This window comes from Pseudophryne corroboree, chromosome 5, assembly GCF_028390025.1.
Source record: "Pseudophryne corroboree isolate aPseCor3 chromosome 5, aPseCor3.hap2, whole genome shotgun sequence".
In the NCBI taxonomy this organism is placed as follows: domain Eukaryota; kingdom Metazoa; phylum Chordata; class Amphibia; order Anura; family Myobatrachidae; genus Pseudophryne; species Pseudophryne corroboree.
In genome coordinates this window covers 752,924,456-752,938,363 of record NC_086448.1, presented here as the reverse complement: position 1 = coordinate 752,938,363, position 13,908 = coordinate 752,924,456, and the positions used below count along the sequence as shown (strand labels likewise).

General features: G+C 44.6%; 1 protein-coding gene across 3 annotated transcripts in view; it reads left to right on the top strand.

Moving 5' to 3' along the window:
- The window catches only part of CPQ (carboxypeptidase Q), a 1,143,103-nt gene that overhangs the window by 1,109,357 nt on the left and 19,838 nt on the right, over nucleotides 1-13,908 (top strand). The window lies entirely within an intron of this gene.

Here is a 13,908-nt window from a genome sequence, read left to right as displayed (position 1 = left end):
AGGGTTATTACCGGGTTGAATACCGGGTCAGGTGCAGTGTGAATAGGAGCCGTTTCGATGCGACACGGCTCCCATTCACAGCATAGGGAGAGGCGGCGCAGGAGATGAGCTTATCTCCCAGCGCCGCCTCCACCCCTGCTGCTGCTGCGCCCCCCGCTGCTATGGCAACCGACCCGGTATATTGCCGGGTCGGAAAGCCAGCAGAGAAGAGCAAATGCCGGATCCCACGCGGTAAGGACACGTTTCTCTTACCGGGTGGGATCCGGCATTTGCGATCTGAAAGCGGCATTAGTGTGCCTTGAGGACAGAGGTTGTGAATGCCTGCAATGTGGGGAGGCAGGAAAGTTGGTTGGCCTTGAACCAATATGGGATTGGTAGGTGGGAACAGTGGAAGTGGCTGTGTTTCTCCAAATTGCAGCATGCAATAGAAGCTATTAAATTTGGCCACGATGTGTCTTGTTGACATTTGTAGTTTGCCAGCAAAAAAAAACAACCATATAATCTATCACCTATTGATCTATAATCTAACCCAGTGGTTCCCAAACTTTTTGAATCACAGCGCCCTAGAGTATCAGAATTTTTTTCATGTCACCCCTAGGCCAAAAGTTTATTATTGAGAAATTGTGTTTATATGTCATCATTAGGTTCAGTTATGTGGTAAGGAACAAGATTTACTTCTGACACCAGCACTGGTTTTCCCTATTATATTGACCATAAATAATTTGAATTGTTCCAGGACCACCAACCTGAGGCACCCCTGCAAGTGTCCCGCAGCACCCCAGTTTGCCATGGCACACAGTTTGAGTTACTGGTCTACCCATTTGTTTATCCCACATTTACTGGCCAAAACAGTTTTTTCCTAGGAGGTGCACTTTTTACCTTGGCCCAATCCCCCTAAGGCAGTGGTTCTCTAACTCAGTCCTCAGAACACCAAACAGCTTATATTTTCCACATCACCTAGCAGGTGCACAGTAGTATTCAATACGTTTTCAAAGATCTTTAGGAGCTAATTATTTCACTTGTGATTCTGTGAGGATACCCGGAAAACATGAACTGTTTGGGGTCCTGAGAACCGAGTTTGAGAACCTATGCCCTAAGGCAGAGTTTCCCAATCGCTGTCATTACAGTCCAGGTTTTATGTATATCAATACTTCAGCACAGGTGACTTAATTAGTACCACAGTCAATTTGATTTACCATCTGGACTGAAGTATGGAATTTTTAAATCCAACTTTAAGGACTGAGTTTAGGAAACTCTGCCCTAAGTAATACAGCCCAGAGTTGACTGGCATAGAGGGATGGTTTTCCACTATGGCGGGGTGGAGGGTTGAGGAGGGGGAGGACCGTGCGGTTTTACTGCTACCAGCACTTGGCTTACATTGCTTATGCTCAGGGGCGGATTGGGGACAAAAAGCAGCCCTGGAAATATTTGTACTAGTGGCCCCACATGGGCAGCACCAGAGGTGTAAGGTCTAGCCATGGGCCATGGCAGCAGCACCTTCCCCCAAGACTTTCCAGATAGTGGGCTTGTCCAGCATCAAGGGGGAAGTTAAAAAGAAATAAAATTAAATATTATGAGCAGATTATATGATACACCTTCAGAATTTAGGAAACTATGGGGGTCATTCCGAGTTGTTCGCTCGCTAGCTGAATTTAGCAGCATTGCACACGCTAGGCCGCCGCCATCTGGGAGTGTATCTTAGCATAGCAGAATAGCGAACGAAAGATTAGCAGAATAGCGAATAGAAAATTCTTAGCAGTTTCTGAGTAGCTCCAGACTTACTCCTACACTGCGATCAGCTTAGGCATTTTCGTTCCTGGTTTGACGTCACAAACACGCCTTGCGTTTGGCCAGCCACTCCCCCGTTTATCCAGACACTCCCGTGTTTATCCCTGACACGCCTGCGTTTTTTAGCCAACGCCGGGAAAACGCTGAGTTACCACCCAGAAACGCCCCTTTCCTGTCAATCATTTACCGAACACCAGTGCGACTGAAAAGCGCCGCAGACGCTACAGCAAAACAGCTAAGTTTTTAGAAAATAACTAAGCGCATGCGCTCTGCGTACCATGCGCATGCGCAGTTATCGGCTAATCGCAGTATAGCGAAAATCGGCAACGAGCGAACAACTCGGAATGACCCCCAATATCATTCTTTAGAAAGATATATTTTCTTGCTTATTACTACACCAACCGTATTCCAATCACTATTCACTCAATCTTATATGTCAGCCTCACTCAATCTTATATGTCAGCCAAGCAGGCAGGCAGAGCATACACTAGATCATCTGCAATCACAGGCTAAGTGGCAAAGTAATTTTCATATATGCAAATTATTTTGCAGCTTATTCATTATGTCTATAAAAAGGACCACATGTCCTCAAACAAAACAGGCCCCACAGGTGCGTCGGCCCACTGGGAATCTTCCCTGTAAACCCTGTAGCCAATCTGCCTCTGCTTATGCTGATTTCACTTTAGGAGGGGAAGGTTGTGTGTTTTTCCATTGTTTATTATCTAAAAATAGTGCAAATATGCTGGAATTGGGAAAGCTACTGACAATGTGTGGGTATTTAACCCTACCTACTCCAGATCACCAATTTGGAGGGCAAAATCCGCAGAAAATTGTTGCAACTCAGAATTCACCCCAGATCCTTGATGCATTACAGTACATTACCGTTAAATACTGTATCAATATAGATTTTCCCAGGCACATTTAAATGTTCTGGTTCCACCAGTACACTCTAGCCCGCCCAGCTTTGATTGCATGCATATCACATCACCCAATGGGGGTCATTCCAAGTTGATCGCTCGCTAGCTGTTTTTAGCAGCCGTGCAAACGCTATGCCACCTCCCACTGGGAGTGTATTTTAGCTTAGTAGAAGTGCGAACGAAAGGATCGCACAACGGCAGCAAAATAATTTTGTACAGTTTCAGAGTAGCTCCAGACCTACTTGCGCTTGCGATCACTTCAGACTGTTCAGTTCTGGATTTGACGTCACAAACACGCCCTGCGTTCGCCCAGCCACGCCTGCATTTTTCCTGGCACGCCTGCGTTTTTTCGAACACTCCCCGAAAACGGTCAGTTGACACCCAGAAACGCCCACCTCATGTCAATCACTCTGCGACCAGTAGTGCGACTGAAAAGCTTCGCTAGACCCTGTGTGAAACTACATCGGCCGTTGTGAAAGTACGTTGCATGTGCGCATTGCGCTGCATGTGCAGAAGTGCCGGGTTTTTTTTTTGCTTCATCGCTGCGCAGCGAACATTTTCAGCTAACGATCAACTCGGAATGACCCCCTATATACACAGACACCCAAAGGAGGAAATCACATAATAAATGAGAAAAATGCTTCATAACAGCCCATATTGATAAAGCTCAGCTTGGAATAAGGAAGAACAAAAACACATTAAATGTACTGGAAAATATCTAAACTGATATATCATCCGTGTCCCAATTCTTGCTCATTATTATGAAATGGATTTATAAAACCTGGTTACAAAAGTGCACTAACACACGCCCCCGGCACCTCAGAAATTATTGTCGAGAAAAGCAGTTAATGGTCAATTACAGCTACATTCAGATTATTCCTACTGGGTAGAAAACAGCAAGCAGTTATGGTAAGATATGAAAGTAGATTTCTAAATTTATGCATTGTGGCTGCATTAAGATATTTCACTTTGGGGAAACTGAGGATAGTGTCAGATCTGTGTTTTTCAACATTTTACAAAGCTCTCCTGCAACTGTTACTAGACATGGTGAAGGTCACATATAGGAAACACATGCAGTGCATCTGGAAAGTATTCACAGCGCTTCACTTTTTCCACATTTTTTTATGTTACAGCCTTATTCCAAAATGGAATAAAAACATTTTCCCTCAAAATGCTACACACAGTACCCCATAATGACAAAAGGTTTTTTTAGATTTTTGCAAAAAAAAAAAAAAAAAAACTAAGAAATCACATGTACATAAGTATTCACAGCCTAGGCTCAATACTTTGTTGATGCACCTTTGGCAGTAATTACAGCCTCAAATCTTTTTGAATATGATGCCACAAGCGTGGCACACCTATCTTTGGCCAGTTTGCCCATTCCTCTTTGCATCACCTCTCAAGCTCCATCAGGTTGGATGGGAAGCGTCGGCGCACAGTCATTTTCAGATCTCTCCAGAGATGTTCAATCGGATTCAAATCTGGGCTCTGGCTGGGCCACTCAAGAAGACTCACACAGTTGTCCTCAAGCCACTCCTTTGCTATCAGTCTGAGGTCAAGAGCGCTCTGGAGCAGGTTTTTATCCGGGATGTCTCTGTACATTGCTGCATTCATCTTTCCCCCTATCCTGACTAGTCTCCCAGTTCCTGCCACTGAAAAACATCCCCACAGCATGATGCTGCCACCACCATACTTCACTGTAGGGATGATATTGGCCTGGTGATGAGCGGTGCCTGGTTTCCACCAAACATGATGCCTGGCATTCACACCAAAGAGTTCAATCTTTGTCTCATCAGACCAGAGAATTTTGTTTGTCATGGTCTGAGAGTCCTTCAGGTGCATTTTGGCAAGCTCCAGGCGGGCTGCCATGCACTTTTTACTAAGGAGTGGTTTCCGTCTGGCCACTCTACCATACAGGCCTGCTTGGTGGATTGCTGCAGAGATGGTTGTCCTTCTGGAAGGTTCTCTCTCAACAGAGGAATGCTGTAGTTCTGACAGAGTGACCATCGGGTTCTTGGTCACCTCCCTGACTATGGCCCTTCTTCCCTGATTGCTCAGTTTATACGGCCGGCCAGCTCCAGCAACAGTCCTGGTGGTTCCAAACTTCTTCCATTTACGGATGATAGAGGCCACTGTGCTCATTGGGACCTTCAAAGCAGCAGATATTTTTCTGTACCCTTCCCCAGATTTGTGCCGCGAGACAATCCTGTCTCGGAGGTCTACAGACAATTCCTTTGACTTCATGCTTGGTTTGTGCTCATACATGCACTATAAATGTGGGACCTTATATAGACAGGTGTGTGCCTTTCCAAATCATGTCCAAACAACTGAATTTACCACAGGTGAACTCCAATTAAGCGGTAGGAACATCTCAAAGATGATCAGTGGAAACAGGATGCACCTGAGCTCAATTTTGGGCTTCATGACAAAGGCTGTGAATACTGATGTACATGTGGTTTCTTAGTTTTTTATTTAATAAATTTGCACAAAAAAAAATCACGTTGTCATTATGGGGTATTGTGTTTAGAATTTTGAGGGAAAAATGAATTTATTCCATTTTGGAATAAGGCTGTAACATAACAAAATATGGAAAAAGTGAAGCGCTGTGAATACTTTCCGGATGCACTGTAAGGGCCCATCTGTAGCCTATATGCAGCTTTAAACCTTATAGGCATGATTCATAGCTGCGTGTAAACTGGTCCCAATTCAGAAATAAATGCAGATTTCCATCTGTAATCAGTCGGCCTTATCTATGTGACTGCAGCTCCCCCACCCATCTGCTGATGTCAGTAGTCTTCATCATCATCATAAGACATTTGCTGTAACCCTATGGTTGGGCCATGAGATCCGCTCTCTGCTTACGCTCACCAATGAATAACCTGCAATTCCGTCAGCATACCCATGGCAAACTATACTTGCCATCTTTTCAGTTCTCTCCGGGCTTGTCCAGGAGAGGAGATGCAGCCAGTTCAGGGGGTGGGGCCGAACGCTTGCATCACGGCTCCATGTAGAGGGGTGGGGCTAAAATTATAAAACTTTATGTAATTTAGCAGCGCCCCCTCTGTACACAATCACAGATCCTGGTATCTCCACATCCCGCCCTCTTTACTTTGAAGGAGATCTGCCTGCTTTACCAGGGGTGCAGGGGATTACCCAAACAATTAAGAGTCTCCCGCAGTTTAGAAACATGGAAACATAGACTTTGATGGCTGATAAGAACTACTTTGGCCCATCTAGTCTGCACTTTTTTAACCTTTTAAGTAAACTCAAGCTTCCAGGATTGTAGACACATATGTGGCAAGCTTAACCTGATAGCCCCATTGCTGTCAGTCACACGTGGAGATATGACTAAGATCTGTAGTACTCTCAATCGATCAGAATAGCTGTAATTTTCATTTGTAGCCCGTGGCGCATGCAGAGTTGGCAAAAAATTCCCTGCATTTGGAATTGCAGCTGAGAATCAGCCCCTGTCTGCTTTAGTTTGTGTATATATGAACAGATGTTCACCAGGGTGCATTTGTTGTAGGACAAGGTTGTATATGTAGCAGCAGGATTGCATTCCACTGATTTACTAAAGCCCAAACCAATGGAAAACCACCAAGTATCCTGACTTTAGCAATTGAACATCGGCCAACCACAGGGCCGGACTGCCCATTTGGCACTTCTGGCAAATGTGAGAAGGGCCGATGGGCTTGAGGGCCAGTCCTGTCAGGCAGAGAGAATGGAAGGCTGCGCGCAGCCTCCTGTTCTCTGCTCTGGCCGCTCCCCCGCCTTCCCTCCCTTCTCCCATGACTCGCGGCACGCCCCCGTGTTCTGGTCACGTGCCACCTCCACAGCCCATCTCCATGGAAACGGGGGCATGCCACAGATCCATGCCCCCCTGACTTACGGCACGCTCCCGACTTTAGTGCCTGTGCATGCACATGCCATGGCCGAATTCAGACCCCAGTCCATCCCTGGCCAGCATCAATGTTTTTACCATTTAGAAGCACAAAAACTCATATTTACTAAGTGGCTGCTTTTTGTTTTAATGACGAGGGAATCGTTTATCATTTTATGGCTATATAAATGTGGCCACATCATAAAATAATAAATGCTTCCCCCTCATTTAAAACATTTTTTTTTTAATTAATAAACTTTGCTTCTTTCTTATAATTAATATTATTGCTCGAAAAGCTGATATAGAATTATGTATCATGGAGAAGCTTGTAGGAAGAGGGGGTGTTGAAAGAGGAGTGTGCTGCTGTGCAGACTCCTGTCTTCCTGTTCTCCAGGGTGGCTTTATGTATGCCCTATCCCAAGATGGCCACCAATATCTCTTCTGAGCATGTGCAGGGGCCATCTTGTCTTGAGACTGTGTAAAGTAACATGGTGGGAGACAGAAGTCTCCTGCTTAGTTCCTATGAGAGACTTGGTTAACAGCTACATAGGAAGCTGTTTTCAGTATACACTACTGTCAGCTGAGCTATATGACACCCTGCTCTGCTGAAGCTCTGATCCATGAGAGCCAGTGTGTAACAGTGAGTATGGCTGTACCTATCTTTCAATAACCCAAAACCACTGGGTAAGTAACTGTTACAAGCTGCTGTGGCTCGTCTCCCTGGGTCCAGGTCATTACTAGGTGACCGGGACGTGTGAACACAACCAGCTATCCCCACTGTTTGCAAGGCAAACGGGACTCTGACTGGCTGCAGAGAAGGCTGGCTTCTAGGGGAACAGTGTGTTACTGACTTGCAAGATATACCACCTGCACAGTGCTAGAATACCATCTCACAGTGCCTCTGCTCTTGCTGAGATACTGGTCCGGTCCTGATTCACTACCTCTGTGTACCTGTTGCACCTATACCCAGTCTCAGTCATTTCTCTAGTTCATTATCCTAGGTCTCTAGTCTATTGCGTGAGCCCCTACTGCTAGAGGTACAAGACCAGGCGGCAACCTAAGTACCGGTGTGCGTGTCATGTACTAATGGAGCAGCGGGGGCTGTTATTGGTGGAAGACCCTCTCACCCGCTCTAGGAGTCTCATGCAAATGTGCTCAAGTTCCTAACATATTCTGGGCTGTTCATAATTTGAGTCAACTGCTGATGTGTGCCTATATACTGCAATATCAACACCTGCACACACATTATTTCCAACAAATGCAGACCAAGGTAACAGATAAAGGTTTATGAGAGCCCACAAGGATGGTTAGGGTGACTCTATATCGTGCTCAAAGCACGTACCCCATACTTGCCTACCTGACCCTCTCTATGAGGGAGAAAATGCTCTGTTCCTGGACTTTCCTGGTAATGTATGATTGCCATCACCTGTGGTGAAACACCTTTCTTATCAATTAACTAGCTCACCACAGGTGATGGCAATCATACATTACCAGGAAAGTCCAGGAACAGAGCATTTTCTCCCTCATGGAGAGGGTCAGGTAGGCAAGTATGACGTACCCCACTCGAGGATCAGCTTCAGCCAGTGAGTTACGCAGAGTGTATTCCAGATGCGCTCTGTTTGCAACCAAATGCTGCCGTATCTTCTCCATCTGGTAAGGGTATACTGTTACCATTTCTGTCCATGCTATGGGCCACAGACTTATCTTACTCTAACTATAGCTAATTTATGGTATCTCTGCTGTGTATGTTCAGAATTGCTCGTCTGTTTCGCTATTTTATTCATATGTATGTTTATCTGTTTTATATAAGCTAATGCATTGTTATGCTGTATGTAGGATGTAATTGTGTCTGTGGACACTCATTAGAGCTCACTGAAAGCTAATTTGTTCACCTTTATTTTAAATACATTTATTACATGATTCCTCCCATTTCCTACTTTTACAGAATGCTAAGATAATATTCATTATGCACTGTTCTGATTACAATTATACAGTACTCAGGGCCGGCTCCAGGCTCGTTCGCCACGTGCGGTCGCGCGAGGCGCCACCCTTTATGGGCACCGCTATTTAACGCGGCCATATTGGAGCCGGGCCCTGCCTGATAATAGCTGTCTGCCCGCCGTGATGATGGAGTGTTGTGGGCGGGCCTGGGATTATAGTGTGCGCACTGTGTGGCGCTGCTGTGCAGTGTGATACACCACTTCACACTGGTGAGATGGTGTGGTAGTGCAGTCCCGCGGCCCCTGCGATGTGATATGTATAGGTGTCAGTGTGATACAGTATGTATGTATGTGTATATATATATATATATATATAAATATAGGTGTCAGTGTGATACAGTATATATATATATAGGTGTCAGTGTGATACAGTATGTATATATAGGTGTCAGTGTGATGCAGTATGTATATACGTATATATATATATATATGTGTGTGTGTGTCAGTGTGATATAGTATGTGTGTGTGTGTATATATATATAGGTGTCAGTGTGATATGTATAGGCGTCAGTGTGATACAGTATGTGTATATATAGGTGTCAGTGTTGTATGTATAGGTGTCAGTGTGATACGGTATGCATATATACTGTAGGTGTCAGTGTGATATGTATAGGTGTCAGTGTGATACAGTATGTACAGTATAGGTAGGTGTCCTTGCGATATGTATAGGCATCAGTGTGATACAGTATGTATAGGTAGGTGTTTATGTGATATGTATAGTTGTCAGTGTGATACAGTATGTATATGTATCAGTGTGATATGTATAGGTGTCAGTGTGATACTGTATGTATATATAGGTGTCCCTGTGATATATAGGTGCCATATGATATGTTTAAGTGTCAGTGTGATACAGTATGAAAAGGCAGGGCCTGCTCCAGGCACTTCGACACATGCAGCTGCCATCCTTAATGTGTGCACCGATTTTTCACTCCCTCTACATGGCACCGTGCAATTTTAAATGTGGAACCGTCCGTTAGCCAATCAGAGCCTAGCGGACCGGCAGCGGTGGTTCCTGATTGGCTGCCTGACCATGAGTTTTGATTGTAGAGGTGCGCACTCCCCTTTGATGTGGACATAGAGCCTAGCCCAGCAGTGGTGTCGGTGAGCACTATTGGGGGCAATATGTGTACCTGGCACTATTGGGGGCATTATATGTACCTGGCACTATTGGGGGCATTATGTGTACCTCGCACTTCTAGGAACATTAAGTGTACCTCGCACTTCTGAGGCATTAAGTGTACCTGGCATTACTGTGGGCATTACGTACCTGGTACTATTGGGGGCATTATGTGTACCTCGCACTTCTGGGGACATTAAGTGTACCTCACACTTCTGGGGGCATTAAGTGTACCTGGCATTACTGTGGGTATTATGTGTACCTGGCACTATACTGTGGGCATTATGTGTATCTGGCACTATACTGTGGGCATTATGTGTACCTGGCACTATACTGAGGGCCAGGGGCGTTTTCAGAGAGAAGGGGTTAGTATACTATATGGGTGCAGTATGTGCGGTGTGGGCCCCTTCTGGACCTAAGGGCCTGTGTGAAGTTGCGAGGCTATGCCCACTATCGCTTCAAAATTTCTTGCTCAGGGTGCTGGTAGGCCTGGAGTCGGCCCTGACAGTACTAATTGTGTGTAGAAGATATTTTATACTGTATACACTGTTTTATATTTTGTCCTTCACCCTTATATCACTGAATTCTCCTTCAATATTCTAGCCAAATAAGGAAAGTACTATTTATTATTTACTATTGTTCATTACTCCCTTTATGTGCATTACCACTTCTCATACTCAAATTTCCTCCTCTCTGGGCCCTGGGATACCCTGTGTAATATACCCGTAGCAGCTTCAGTTGCTTTCATCAAGGACGAGGCATGTACAAAGGAAGATGTGCACCACCTATATTAATATTGTGCAGACACTTAGATCCCAATGTCACCCCCAAAGTAATAGGGCTTACATTTTGCTCCATAGTTGAGCGTATCTATAATGGGTGCAGTGTTTGCGGTGCACATGGGCCCCTGGGGGGCCCACACCACACCCATATTTAATTACTTTTCTTAAGTCCCGAGTCAGCGCTGCAGCTGATGCAAATAATCGGAAAAAATGGCCTTGGTGCATATGCAGTGCTGATTAGTCACCAGAACCTGGTGGGCGCCATGTTTCCGGAGACCTGTACATGTGCAGTAGGCTCTGGCACAATTAAAGGGTCTACTGCGCCATAGAGAGGAGGGGGCCTGCACAGAATCTGCACATGGGCCTCCTCCTCTGTTAATCCGCCCCTGAGTATACGCCTGTATGGCCGGTTCTGATCCATATGTATCTCTGTCACATATTCACTTGCGTAATGGACATAACTAGGTGGTAAAGGCGTTCACACATAGACTGAGTGTATGAGGCAGTGTACATAGAATTGCAGGCCAGGGTTGGATTGGCCCACAAGGGTACAGGGGAAATCCCACTGGCAACCACCCCCCCACCTCCAGGGATCAGATTCCAGACTGTGTAGTTGAATAAGACATTATACATATTTTATGTTATACTGCACAGGACTATTGTATATATTCTAGAGTGCATTGTTGTTATTAACCTGATACATTATCATGATGCACTAGCAGTATTTACTATATATTGATCAAGGGACCCAGCACTCTCTAATTGGCAAACCAATGTGGCTGGCCACACCCTCTCTTGGGATTGGTCACACCTCTAAACATGGGCCCCTACCACTGCATCCCCCCGGTAGGCCCTTCATGCCCCTGTTGCAGGCTATACCAGAGGTTCTCAAACACGGTCCTCAAGGTACCCCAAAAGTCCAGGATTTAGGTATATCCATGGCTCAGCACAGATGGTTAAATCAAATTGACTGAGGTGCTAATTAAGTCACCTGTAGCCAAGCATGGATACATTTAAAACCTGGACCGTTGGGGTGCCTTGAGGACCGCGTCTGAGAACCTCTGGGCTATACTGAGTTGTGCATCTGCAGAAGTCCCTCTGACTTCATACGAATTTCTTGCACTAACAATAGAAGTGGTGCAAGTGAGACATAGATGCGTTTATACAGTGCCATAGATGCGTACAATTGAGAATACGTCTGAATCGCCACAGTTACTGTAGATCTGTGGACACTAAGTAGGTGCAGTTACGGACAACTTACATTCAACTTTACATCATTCCCAGTGTGTGGATGGATTATTTGCAGTCTATAACGACCCTTTGTACAATGAACAGAAAGTAAAGGTGGAACTGTTCATTAAACTTACACCTACTGTAAAAAGCAACTTTTATTGAAAACAATTTAACATGATCTGAAAATCAGTAAAGATTTATCTGGAACGAGCTTGCGCCCAGTTGGCCACCAAACCGTGACAAATCGTCTTCAAAGCCGGTGGGTGTTTTTCCTCTTAAACACATTTGATTTATTACTTATTACGTGCATGATGCTGAACTTGATTTATAGTCTCCAAAAGCACGACATACTGTAATCATCTCATATCTATGTCTGCACTATGATAAAGTTTACCCAAAACCGGTATGTTACGCTGAGGTGATGGCGGTTCACCATCATTACAGTGATCTATTGTTGTACCTTACTCTGCGAGCATAATAATTCATCTCATTAAATCTGCTCAATTTCTAATAGCAAGGTAAAAAAATAACAAGTAGAGTTGATTCATTGCAGTTTGGTAATTCCAATTATCCAGACCTCTGCATATAATTTATTTAAAAAGTAAATTATGCATGAATACTGTATCACTAATTATGGGCAGAGAAAGGAAATGTAATTTGCATTCTTGATAAGAAAATTGTACTTTACAAAATATGTATAACAAGACGAAGTGGCAAGTTACTTAGGTTGTTAGGTTATTAGTGCAGTCACTTACCACGGGTCACAACTAAGGTGGAGATGATGACTGCCTCAATTCTGTACTACATATATTTATTATGTTTTGATTAAGGAATTCGAAAGACAATACGTAGGAAAAAATGGGAATCATGGCCTACAATTCAGTGATACAGTAAAAATTATACAGTATACATAAAGTACATAAAACCGGATAATCTAGGCTGTTGGTTTCTGCTGCACTGATATGCTCCATTCTTATGAAAATTGGTCCAATCCCATTGCTGCCTGAATCGTAGAAAGGCAGGAGGTGTATTTGAAGTTTTTCTGCAGTTTGTAAGTATGCCTTACCAGCCTACTATCCTGATTATTCTGGTCCTGTACCAGTTTTCTGCATCTAAAAGTGCTGTGGACTCCCAGAAAGGAGGGCTTGGTTTTGCCCAAAATGGGTTTAGGGAGCTACAGTGATTCAGAGATGGGTGCATCTCATACAGCAGCTGCGTCTATGGACCTGGGTGCAGATGTATTAAGCCTGGAGAAGTGATAAAGCAGTGATAAATGCAAGGTGATAACGCACCAGCCAATCAGCTCCTAACTGGCATTCCTGACAAATACCTCTCTCCACTCCAATCTATCCTCAATGCTGCTGCCCGGCTCATCTTCCTCACCAAATGCACTACGTCCACCTCTATTCTTTTACAAGACCTTCACTGGCTCCCCTTCCCTTTCAGAATCCATTTCAAGCTTCTAAAACTCGCTTACAAAGCCCTCACCCACTCCTACATCTACACATCTACATCTCTGACCTTATCTCCCTTTACACTCCCACCCGTCCTCTTCGCTCTGCTAATGCACGCCGACTCTCCTGCCTACGAATTACTTCCTTCCACTCCTACCCCCAAGATTTTTCACGTGCTTCACCACTTCTCTGGAATTCCCTACCTCTCCCCCTCAGACTCTCCACCTCTCTACAAAACTTCAGACGGGCTCTCAAGACCCACTTCTTCACCAAACCCAGCCAAATCTCATCCTAACCCTCTGTTCCACGCTCTCTATGTACCCCATCTGTGTCACCGCTGTCTGTCTACCCCTCCCCTTTAGAATGTAAGCTCTCACGAACAGGGCCCTCTTCCCTCATGTGCTTATCCTTTCTTACTTTAATAATCTTCAGCTGCACCAAATCAGCAGTCTTCTGCCACCTGATACTTATTGCAGTGTCATCTGCTGATGTAGCTATGTTCATTTACCCTGTACTTGTCCTATACTGTCATCAACTGTAAGTTGCTGTTTTCCTGTTTGATTATTTGTTTATGTACTCTGTAATTGGGCACTGCGGAACCCTTGTGGCGCCATATAAATAAAGGATAATAATAATAATAACAACTGTAAATTTACATATTGGAGCTGATTGGGTGGTGCGTTATCACCTAGCGCTTATCACTGCTTTATCACTTCTCCAGGCTTAATACATCTGCC